This window comes from Terrapene carolina, unplaced genomic scaffold, assembly GCF_002925995.2.
Source record: "Terrapene carolina triunguis isolate 2854851 unplaced genomic scaffold, T_m_triunguis-2.0 Scaffold84, whole genome shotgun sequence".
Lineage (NCBI taxonomy): Eukaryota > Metazoa > Chordata > Testudines > Emydidae > Terrapene > Terrapene triunguis.
The window spans coordinates 11,148,661-11,160,822 of NW_020664435.1; the positions used below are offsets into that span (position 1 = coordinate 11,148,661).

The 12,162-nt window shown below is 37.2% G+C and overlaps 1 protein-coding gene across 3 annotated transcripts in view; it reads left to right on the forward strand.

Annotated features, from left to right (window-relative positions):
- Nucleotides 1-12,162, forward strand: part of TBC1D5 (TBC1 domain family member 5) — a 472,654-nt gene that overhangs the window by 25,265 nt on the left and 435,227 nt on the right. For all 3 annotated transcript variants that reach the window (XM_024197361.1, XM_029910981.1, XM_024197362.1), the window contains exon 2: nucleotides 10,468-10,529. The gene's annotated coding sequence lies outside the window, so the exon portion shown is untranslated. The remainder of the gene's footprint in view (nucleotides 1-10,467; nucleotides 10,530-12,162) is intronic.

A 12,162-nucleotide genomic window follows, 5' to 3' on the forward strand; every position in this document is an offset into this window, starting at 1 on the left:
TCACATATGCAATATGTCCCTCCTCTGCCCTACATTCATTCCTACTAATGGTGAAAAAGGCAGCAGTTTTCTGGTATTTACAGGTTTCCATTAACCATTCTGGTGACATAGGGCTCTGCATTGTTCTGGGAAACAATGAGCTTTCTCCTGTTCCATAGAGGAACAGAATTTCATACAGTTGCTATATTTTAATATTTAATGTTAGTAAATGTGGGGACACTTAGCGTATTTTACAATGGTGGATAAGGATTTAGAAATGAAGTGAAAAATGTTGCTGTTTTTAGAGGTGTTAAAGCAGTCTGAATGTATCCTTGTTTAGTAATGATTTCAGCTTTACATAACTTTTAGAGCAGGGATGGGCAAACTATGGCCTGGGGTCCGTATCCGGCCCTTTAGACATTTTAATCCGGCCCTCGAGCTCTCACCGGGGAGCGGGGTCGGGGGCTTGACCCGCTCCACGTGTGCCGTGGCTCCCGGAAGCAGCGACGTGTCCCCCCCCCCCCCCCCGGCTCCTACACATAGGGGCAGCCAGGAGGCGCCGCACGCTGCCCCCCCCCCCAAGCGCCACCCCCGTAGCTCCCATGGGCTGGTGCCTGCAGACAGGTGAGCCCTGATCCCCTTCCTGCCCTCTGAACCCCTCGGTCCCAGCCCAGAGCACTCTCCTGTACCCCCCAACCCCTCATCCCCATCCCAGCGCCTGCAACACCAGCCGGAGCCCTCACCCCTGCACCCCAACCCCCTGCCCCTGCCTAGAGCTCCGTCCCGCACCCTGAACTCCTCATTTCTGGCCCCACCCCAGAGACCTTACCCCCAGCTGGAACCCTTATCCCCTCTTTCACCCCAACCCCCAATTTCATGAGCATTCATGGCTTGCCATATAATTTCCATATCCAGATATGGCCCTCGGGCCAAAAAGTTTGCCCACCCCTGTTTTAGAGGGACTAACTTTTTTTCTTCTCCCCCAGCAACAGTTTTCTTAATGTTCACTCATACGTTAAGACTCTAATCAGCTATTACTCTGAATTCCTATGAAGCCTGACTTTTTCCCTCTAGTTACTTTTGAAGAACATTAACTTTTGACCACCTCCCATAATCTCCAGCTACTACAATCATGTTCTATTTAGCTTCTGATACTGTACTCTTTATTGTAGTATCTGAGTGTCTGCCACATCCTTTGGAGGGCTCAAACCACCAAGCTATTATTCACAACTGAATGTGGTTGATGTAGAATGAACAGATACACAACACCCATCTCCAGGTTGTTCGTTTGTGTATAGAAGAAAGGGAAAGGAAATTCATTTCTGTCTCACACAGAACCTATCTCAAAACACAAGATTTTGCTTCCTTGTGCTAGTGAAAAATATATATAGATACAGTAGATATATAAAATGCTCATAAAAACCATTAAAATTAATGTTTTTGAAATAATAGTAAACAATTTACCTGAAGCAGTCAATTCTACAAGTATGTGGTCTTTATTTTTAATTATTAAATTTATTATCTATTTGCATATTTGTTCCCTTCATATGACAAAACTGTGAGAAAGAGTATCTGATTGTTCCCTGTACCAGTGCAATTTTAACTGAGATATATGAAAAATGTAATTTTAAAATACTTTTGAGACTAAATAACTTGCATCCTACTTGCAGACTTTAAACTGTTTCGTTTCTTTTTTTTTTTCCTCTGCTATATTTTTTTCCCTTGAGCATCAGTGACCAAAAGCGACTATAGTGCTCTGGATGATGCCTTACTACTATTAAACTATTCATAATCTGTAAAGACAAATGCAAAGTAATGCACTTAGGGAAAATCAAAAACACAAATACAAAATGGAGAATAAGTGGTTAGGTAGCAGTACTGAAAAAAAGGATCACAGGTTATAATGGAACAAATTGAATATGAGCCAACAGTGTGGTGTTGGTGCGAAAAAGGCAAATGTCATTCTGGGATTTGTTAATAGGATACAAATGGTAAGCATTCCACTCTACTTGTTGGCAGTTGGATATTATGGGCACCATACTTTAAGAAAGATTTGAACAAATTGGAGAGATTGAGGAGGAGAGCAACAAAAATACAAGGTTTAGAAAAAATGACCTGTGGAAAAAGTCTAGAGAAGAGAAGGCTAAGGGTGCACAAATCTTCAAATATGTAAACGATTTTAAAGAGGATGGTGATTAATTGTTCTCCCTGGCCACTTAGGGTAGGACAAAAAGTAATGGTTTAGTTTGCCATAAGAGAGATGGCGTTGGAAACTTTGTAACTATAAAGATAGTTAAGCACTGGAACAGGCTATCTAAGGAGGTTGTGCAATCTCCATTGCTGGAGGTTAAGAAAAGGTTAGACAAACACCTATCCGCGATGGTAGATATTTGTAATCCTGTTTTAGCACAGGGAGATGGGGTAGATAACCTTTTGAGGTCCATTCCAGTCCTACATATGTATGCTTTTATAATGATTCTTGGGTGTCTTCTGTGAGAAAATAATGCAAGTTAAAAACCTACCATCATAAATTTTTGCTACCTGCATTATTTTGTAGATTTCCCAAATTAAATTTGATCTGTCTTCCTTCTACTCAATCCCTCTTTTTATTTATTTATTTATTTTTAATTCAATTGGGTCTGGAATTCTTCACATTCTTGGTTTTTTAATTTATAAATTGTCATTAGCAAACTTCACCAACTTGCTTTCTACTACTTTTATCAAATCCATAATAAATACACTGGATATCACTCATCTAAAGTCATTTCTAATCCCCAATTTTCCTTCTGATGACTAGTTGCTTAGTATACGTACACACACACAGTTTTTATTGCTTACCTACATTTAGTAAGTGACAGGGTTTTGACACTTGCTCTGTGGTTATTTTCTTTAATCTCAGATCAAGGACCTGGCAAAATTGTCTCCTTATCCATTAGCTCAAGGTTTCTCAAACTTCATTGCACCATGACCCCTTTCTGACAACAAAAATTACTACACGACCCCAGGAGGGGGGACTGAAGCTTGAGCCCTCCCGAGCCCCTATGCTGTGGGTGGTGGGGCCAAAGCCCGAGCCCCACTGCCCCAGGCAGGGGGCCTATAACCTGAGCCCTGCCTCCCAGGGCAACGGGACTTGGGTTTTGCTCTGGGCGGTGGGGCTTGGGCTTTGGCTTTGGCCCCGGGCCCCAGCAAGTCTAAGCCAGCCACAGTTTGAGAACCACTGCTTTAGCTTATTACCACTTTCAGTTAATACTAAGAAGTTCAAGGCATTTACCTTTACAGAAGCAAGGCTGGTCTGACCCAATCAGTTTATATTTATCGAAGTTAAATGTTAATTACATTTCCAATCAATCGAATTCGGATATAACGCGGTAAAGCAGTGCTCTGGGGCGGCGGGGCTACGCACTCCGGTGGATCAAAGCAAGTTCGATATAACTCGGTTTCACCTATAACGCAGTAAGATTTTTTGGCTCCCGAGGACAGCGTTATATTGGGGTAGAGGTGTATGTCTCTAATTTCTAAAATCACCCTTTTCTCCATTCTTTTTTTAAACATGAGGCATCTTCAGGAATGGGAACTGTTGCTTGTTATAAGAATATACTAGATAACCATGTCAGTGCATCTGCTATCTTACCTGTTGTTTTCTGTAGAAATTACTACCTTCTAGTTCTGATCATTTATTATACTTGAGTTTTACAGATGATTCCTTAAACCCTTAACTTGATGCTTACTTTCTGATTAAAATGGAAGCTATTTTATAATCAGACTTTGATATAGGTTATTTTGTATTAATGAATTTTGAAGAGCTGCAGACATTCTACTTACTTTGTGTATAATTACCTTAGATAAGCTACAAACCTATATGTGCCTTGTACAACTTAATGTATCTGATGACCATACACACATCCTACACCTTATGGTCTCATTCCATCCTTTTCTTTGTCATTAGCTATAATTATAAAACATCTTTCAGATGCTGATGTTACTCTTTGATGTGCTAAAAGATGTATAAAGGACCCATAGTTCCACCCACATTTTCCATAGATTATGACATATTCTCATCAGTGCCAACAGTTTCATTAATGGGGGAAATGGACAATTCTTGCTTTGCAACTGGCACAGTATAGCTTCCTGTGAACTGTTGATAGTTAAGGCCTAAATGAGGAGAACCCTTGGCTGTGGAATAAGACCAAGCCTGATCTTTTTGAGAACAAGATCAGACCTACTTTTTTGTAGATGACTTTTGTCTGGAAAAAGCAACAAAGAGTCCTGTGGCACCTTAAAGAGAACCTGGCATCACATCTCAGGGATGATGATTTTAAAACATGTACTAAGTAAAACGGTGTAATCAAAGAATGGTGGAGGATAATTCATGGGGAAGTTCTGTGCAATTCTTAACATTGCATTTGGTGCTACAATGATGGGCAAATTATAAATACACAGGTAATTAGAAAGCATCTTACTTTGGTCATTAAAATAAAACTCTATCTCAAAATTACCTCTTTGAGGAGGTGACAGTTGGAATGCACTGGTCTTAAACTACGTTTCTCCTAGAAAGTGTTTTCCTTTAAAAATAAGCATCCTAATAATAGAGTCATATGCTCTCCTGGATGGGATTTTGGGAGCTTATTTGATTCATATCTGAGGCACATAATTTAGATTTTTTCACAGGAATGTTCTCTTAGTTATCCTATTTCAACAGAGAAAAGAACCTTAAATATTAAAATCTGACCAGCAAATAACCACAAAATCATCCTTTGCTTATTCTCTATTTACTTAATCAGTATTAATGTGTTTCATCACTTCTGTTTTAATGGATAATCAAATGTTTAAATAAAGTAGTAATTTTATTTGTATAAACTGTGTAAAGAGAAATATCTCTGATAGTAAAATAGACTTTACCATCAAAATGAGGATCTTATTGTAGGATACAGTTTGTAATAAAAATATTTCCCTGGTCATATTTCAGACAATTTAATATGACCAGCTGTAACAATGACCATCTTGTAGGCAGATACTAGAAAAGGGTGCATAGTGGAAATAGATAAAATAGTGTAAGGGATATTGTTTAAAAAAAATAGAGATTAGTAAAATATAGGCTTAATGTTGATAATAAAAATACAAGAGTCTCTGTTGAAATTGATTAACATGCATATCCGATGACTGATTGTATAAATATGAAAGTCAAATAATTGTAATTGTTAACCATGGCTTCAGGTCATGTGAGTTGTCAGATAAAAAAAAACTAGAGGAGAAAGAGGTTAATTTGCATATATTTCATGTGGCATGCTGTACATGTGGGAATATGAGATAAACCTTTGCTAGTGATCAGTTAGTTTTTTTTCTAGGACTCACCTATTAGGAAACCTGGCTGCTAGATATCTACAGCCCAGTGAACTGCATGTTGTATTAATAGCAGTTGATTCAATAATATATTGTCTAATAAGGTAAAACATTCTGCATTACTACTTTATAGGAGACAGTGTGGAGAGGGCTGTATAAATTGTATCCCATCTTAATGCTTTAGGATTTATTTTATATATAAAATATGCATGTCAAGGTAAAATATCCCCCATGTGTGTCATGGAAAAGTTTGGCCTTCCAAAAGAGGCACTTAGCTAGTATTGGCCTAAAATGATAAGTCATAAAAAGAAGGTGGCTGAAAACAAACTTATATATAATACCACTACATACGCTTAAAATGCTATAGTGGCAGGGCTGCAGCTGCGCTGCTGTAGCTTTTTAAATGTCGACACTCACTACAGAGGCAGGACGGATTTTCCTGTCACTGTAGTTAATCCATCTCCCCAAGAGGTGATAGCTAGGTCAACAGAAGAAATTTTCCATTGACCTAGCTCTGTGTACACCGGGGGTTAGGTCGGTGTAGCTACATCTCTGTGTAGATTTTTCACACTCCTGAGAGACATCACTGTGCTGATGTAAATTTTCAGCATAGACCAGCCGTTAGTCTCCAAACGTCCAAGAAGTCTTTTCGCAGAACATACTGAAAGTAATTCTATAACTATTTCATATGCTGGATTATTTTTAAAACCTTTAGTTAAGATTCAGTAATAACCCTTCCCCTGCTATTTACAAATTTGAAAAATCAAAATCAGTAAGAAGAATAATGGAGATGTATGTATGTATGTATGCATTCTAGTCATATACCATACTAAATTATAGTACAGTAAACACTACAGTCATTGAAGTATGAAGATGAAATATAAAGAGGAGGATCTTGATCAAAACAAAAAAAATTCATTAATATATGAAAAGTGTGGTAATTAGAGAAAACAATTGAAAAACAGCCCATTCCCTTGAAAGTCTTCAGTGAAATACACAGTACTAAAGTTCCTAAATAGAATGACCCACTGTAGTCAAAATTACTTTGATATTTAGATACAAAATATTTCACATAACCTCATAGCAGTTGAAATTTTGGAACCTGTGTGAATATTAAATGATCAGAACCTTTCTTTGCATACAATTTGGTCAGATTGAGATCTGATGCATGTGTATCTCTTTTCCCCCTAAGGTCACTTATTTTTGTTTGCTTTGTCATTTAGAAAGCTTCTCTCCTCAGGTCCTAATTTTAAAATTATATACTTTTCTTAATTCCCGCCTGGGAATTCCTCTGGGACACTGTTTACTCCATCAGAGGTATCAAGTGAAAGAAGCAAGTAGTGTGCTCTTGTGACACTGGCTAGTGCCTGCAAACTGAGGAAACATAGCATCTTCCACCAATTGATGGTGCAATTATAGATGTAGATGTTATCTCCATGGAAAGTTTTAGGCAACGTCAACTGTATATTATAAATTCTTGTTTTCAGTCGCTTATAACTTTGCCAAACAATAACCATTCAGGGTGAAATTTTATGGTTGCTCTCTGCCTCATGCTGAATTTGTTTGGAAAGTTTTTCAGTAGAAATGGTGCAGCCATTTCAGAGAATGACGTTAGGAAAAAATAAGAAGTTTTGTCAGTGTTAAAAAAATTTCCAACCATTTCTGTGGTGAGCTGTAGCAGCTTTATGACTTGAATCAGGAACTAGAAATTAGGCAGAGGGGTGGTGTTGGATTCAGAGACAGGTGCTTTGCAATCTCCATGAAAATCCATTGAGACTTGGCTAAGGATATAAACTTTTGAAAATCATAATTTGTACATCATCAGTGGAATTCATTAGACTTGCTGTTAAAATCTCTGAACATGCCATTTGTACTAAACATACTCCAGTTACAGAGCTCCTTACATGTCAAAGGGATCTCAGAAAACTGGACGGTTGGGCAAGAAAATGTCAAATCCAATTAAATATTGATAAATGCAAATTAATGTATATTGGAAAACATAATACCAACTATACATACAAAATGATGGGGTCTAAATTAGCTGGTACCACTCAAGAAAGAGATCTTTGTATCTTTGTGGATAGTTCTCTGAAAACATCTACTCAATGTACAACAGCATTCAAGAAAGCTAATAGAATGTTAGGAACCAATTAGGAAAGGGACAGATAAAGAAGACAGAAAATATAATACCACTATATAAATCCATTGTACACCCACACCTTGAATACTGGGTGCAGTTCTGGTCACCCCATCTCAAAAAAGATATGTTAGAATATGAAAAAGTACAGAGAAGGGCAAGAAAAATGATTAGGGATGTGGAACAGTTTCCATAGGAGGAGAGATTAAAAAGACTGGGACTGTTCAGCTTGGAAAAGTGATGGCTTAGGGGAGATATGATAGAGGTCTATAAAATCACGAATGGTATGGAGAAAGTGAATAAGGAAGTGTTATTTACCCTTTACATAATATTTGAACCGGTGTCTCCCAATGAAATGAATAGGCAGCAGGTTTAAAACAAATATAAGGAAGTACTTTTTCACATAACGCAGAGTCATCCTGTGGAACTTGTTGCCAGGGATGTTGTGAAGACCAAAAGTATAAGGGGTTCAAGAACGAATAAGATATGTTTATGGAGGATAGTTTCATCAATGGCTATTAGCCAAGATGATCAGGGATGTAACCCCATGCCCTGGGTATCCCTAAACCTCTGACTGCCAGAAGCTAGGACTGGATGACAGGGAATGGATCACTCTGTAAATTGCCCTGTTGTGTTCACTTCCTCTGAAACATCTGGCACCAGCCACTGTCAGAAGACAGGATACTGGCTAGATGGGCCTTTGGACTGACCCTTTGGCTATTCTTATGAAGTTTTCTGCATTGCTTCCCTTGTCCCTTCGCCTCCTATCAACCTGTCAACTCACATCACTTTTGGTAAGAGAAAGAGGTGTTTCTCTCCATCCCCGTATCCCAGGTTGTGCCCAGATGTTGTGGGGTGTGCACATAGGTACTTCTCAACCTGCCTCCTAAACTGACTATCCTATCTTTAGATTTTCCAGATTCTTGATGGGGTGATAAGTTAATCTTCAAGCTACTTTCTGTTTCTGGGGAAAAAACTTTTTTTTTGCTCCCCTGCCTGTCCCAAGGATTCCTGAAAGGGCTGGTAGGGGTGCTCCTTGCCAATCCTCCCTACAGTCTTTCTACCATATGCGGTGTGTATGGGAGTGTAGGATGTTTCTTCCTAGGTTTTCCTAATGCTGTCTGGGTCCTTTTGAAGATGATGACAGAATCTATTATCCCCCCTCGATCCATCCCTGTCTCTCTTAGAGCTGCTGGTCTTTAAAATAGCTGCAATCTCTGCTAGTTTAGGTGCCTCCAACGTAGTGATGTACAAATGTATCTGAGCAGGGGAAGTGAGCCTCTACCTTGCAAAAACAGGAAGAAAAATAAGTAGGTCAATTCTGGGGCCCTTATGGTCCAAATTAAGCATTAAAGTAATTAAGAACAAAGCACAGTTAACAAAGCCACTTACCTTGACCCATACTTTTATAAAACATACTGGTGAGTATAATTGTTCTTAACTCTACTGTAATTCATTAGTGAGTATCAATTGCGACACAAACTTACAAATAGTAAGTGAAGTCCTGCAGCTTAGTGGTACAGTGTAGAAATTCTGATTCTAGAGGCTCAGGATCAAGCCTGGTTCATTGTGTATCCCAGGAAACTCTAAATCCTTTCATCTATGAAGAATTCATGCTGTGTAGTTTGAAGGAGAGGAACATTACTAAAGAAAGAAAGTTTGTTTGTTATTCACATAATGCAATCTCAATACCAGGAGAAAATATCTTCTTTAGGTACAGCTCATTTATCCCCAATTTAGAAGATTATATCCTGAGACAGGTGCATTTCAGATTCCTTAAAATAGAAGTCTCTGCACTGCTGTGTTTTAGGGTTTGTAATGTTAGCTCAAAGGAGAGGTGTGCTTTTTCAGGATGACTATATTTAGCCAGGAGGAATAGTCCTTTTTAAAGCAAATTGAACGAGAGTATGAGAGCGTGAAATTATCAGCAGCGCTACTGCACATTTACATTACTTCTACATACTCTTTTGAATGACCACACAACAGAACAAGTACTTTGTTTCCACTGTGTTGATTTTTCTTGACAAAACATGGCAGTCTATCCAAAGGAGGGTGTTTAGCCAAGATAAATATAAAATTTATGATTAAGCAAGTGTTTCCTTATTATAATCCCTAAAGAGAATTTGAGACTTGTTAAATATAACGTGTCTAAGTTCTTTTAGGAATGAATTTTCATTTGTACTTTGAATGCAGAAATACACACAAAGCAATGCAGTTTAAAATCTTATCTGTAGAGGAAAACAATTCTGCCTACCCGTTTCCTTTGTCTTGAATAGCAAAATTCACGAGTATGTGAAATTTGTTTAGTGACATACTGTAATTTTTGTACATACATCTTCATGCAATTTCACAGATTTGTACAGAGTCCAAAAATACTTGTAGGTGACCTTGCTTATAAGGTGTGTTACGAAAGTCTCAGTTTGGAGAGTACAGGTAAAATCAATGCATGCTTAACGTTTCTGGCATGTTCCTTTTAAAAGACTATTTACAGAATATCACTTTTTGAAGCAAACTACAGTGTGTGTCTATTAAAATAAATGCAGAATAAAGGCTGATTTATGAGGACAGTAGTTTCTTGACCCTTCTTGGTGTCACTGTTGGATTTGGAGTGCAGTGTTCTAATTACATTGTGAATGAACTTAGATAGTGGAAATTAAGTGGTCTTGTATTCTTTGAAGGGTTATGTGCTTCCAAAATCCAGAGCATTAGATGTCAGCCAAGCATTTGTCCTTCTCACGTTTTGTCTTCATATTTGAATTAGTGCCAGTTTGCACAGATTGCGTGTCAGTTTAAATACAAGAAACAGGCCTCAGTTTGCTTGAACTCATTCCACCAAAGACTTCTAAAAACTTTAGGTAGTCTGCAAACAGCAATGGTTGTTTCACATTAAGTTGCTTTGTAGAATTATAAAACAGCTTTTCTTGTGCTTTCAAATAAAATGTTGTCATCCACTAATGAATGAGATACCATCTGTAATAATTAAGGTTATTATACTTGTTTTCCCCCTGCAGCACAACTTCTAAAGGTTTGGAGAAGACAGTGAGAGAACCACCAAGAAGGCTATAGTAGTATTGTAAGTACTGCACTGAAAAGAAAATGTGAATTAAGAATGTTATAAAGAGGCTGTCCATTTATATTTGGGAAAAATGAGCTACATAAAAGGATTGCATGTAAAATACAGAGCAGGAATTGTAGGAATCGTGTTAATAATTTATAAGGAAAAAACTGCCTTCTTGTAAAATCTGAATTGTATCCTTATACAGTGTAATCAGGAATTTACCAATAGCAGTGAAAAATATTTCTCTATCCAAGAAAGATTGATCTAGGTTATATACATTTGTTTATTTAAAACTATCAGAATTTAGAAAATTATTGTAGTTTTGCAGGTTTGTCATTTGTTTTAGTGACTTATTGTTTAGGTTATTTTGCAGAATTATTTATTTGCTGATTTATTTATGTATTTCATTATTTATTTATTTGATTATTTAGTAAATTATTTATCTGATGAATTATTAATACATCTTCATGACATGCTTTAAATTATTTATAACTTAATTTTGAGTTTATTGCTTTTCGACGCTGCATTGTTACTGACTAGTTTTGATTTTTTTTTCTTACTTGGTTCTTGAAAATTAAAGTATTAGCTCTAAGGGAAAAGTATAGTCATTGCAAGATCCATAGATGTTTTCCATATGAAGTAATTTACCATATAGAGACACATTGTGTATAGTTCTATTTTTCTTAACATTACTGTTTACCTTTATGAGTTTTTACTCCGCTTATTCCTAGAAATATAAACATGAAATGAGTGACCTTCAGGAGCAAAGATTAAAAATGTGTAAAAATAGGGTTCTTTGTTATACAGCTATTAATTATTGTACCTAGAGTTCTTGAAATTGATCCTAGCATTTTTAGTTAAAAAGAAATTGGTGCTTTTTTGATGAAGCCTCTTGATAGCAAAAATAACTTATTTAACTACTTCTGTTAAGAAAAAAATGGAATTAAAATCACAAGGGGAGAATCAGTCCTACTGAGACCATTTTAAACATATGATATGTATAGATGTGTATATATAAGATTAATATTTACACGTAACTAGGAGGAGGAAGTGGTCCAGTATGTAAGATGTTTAAAATTCTTGACTGCATATTTTTTTAAATGAATGGGGAATTTAAATTCCCCAAACTTAGCATTTGTGTATTCCCATAGGTAAATAACTGTTAGCCACTATTTTATATAATTCACAAAGAACCATTCTTAGTGTACCGAATATCGTGACCACCTTTTGATGGTGCTTTTTTTAGGCAGTTCTCTTAAATATGGGTTTTTACTCCAGGAAGGATTGACGTAATGTGTAAAACCAAAATTAAGGGCTAAATTCTTGCTTCATATAGAGTGTCAACTTCCGGGAGTTGTGTACATATATCTGAGGTCTGAATATGTCTGCATGACTTACGGCTGCTGTGATTTGAGAAGCTATCAACCTTGTATCTAAAGTTATCGATTTAACTTCTGGATCTAATAAGTAAATTGCTTCACTAATCTGACTCTACCTGATACTAGGGTTACCAGACAGCAACTGTGGAAAAAATGGGACGGCGGTGAAGGGTAATAGGTGCCTATATAAGAAAAAGTCCCAAAAAACGGGACTGTCCCTTTAAAAACGGGACGGATGGTCACCCTACCTGATCCCCTGTGGGAAAGCA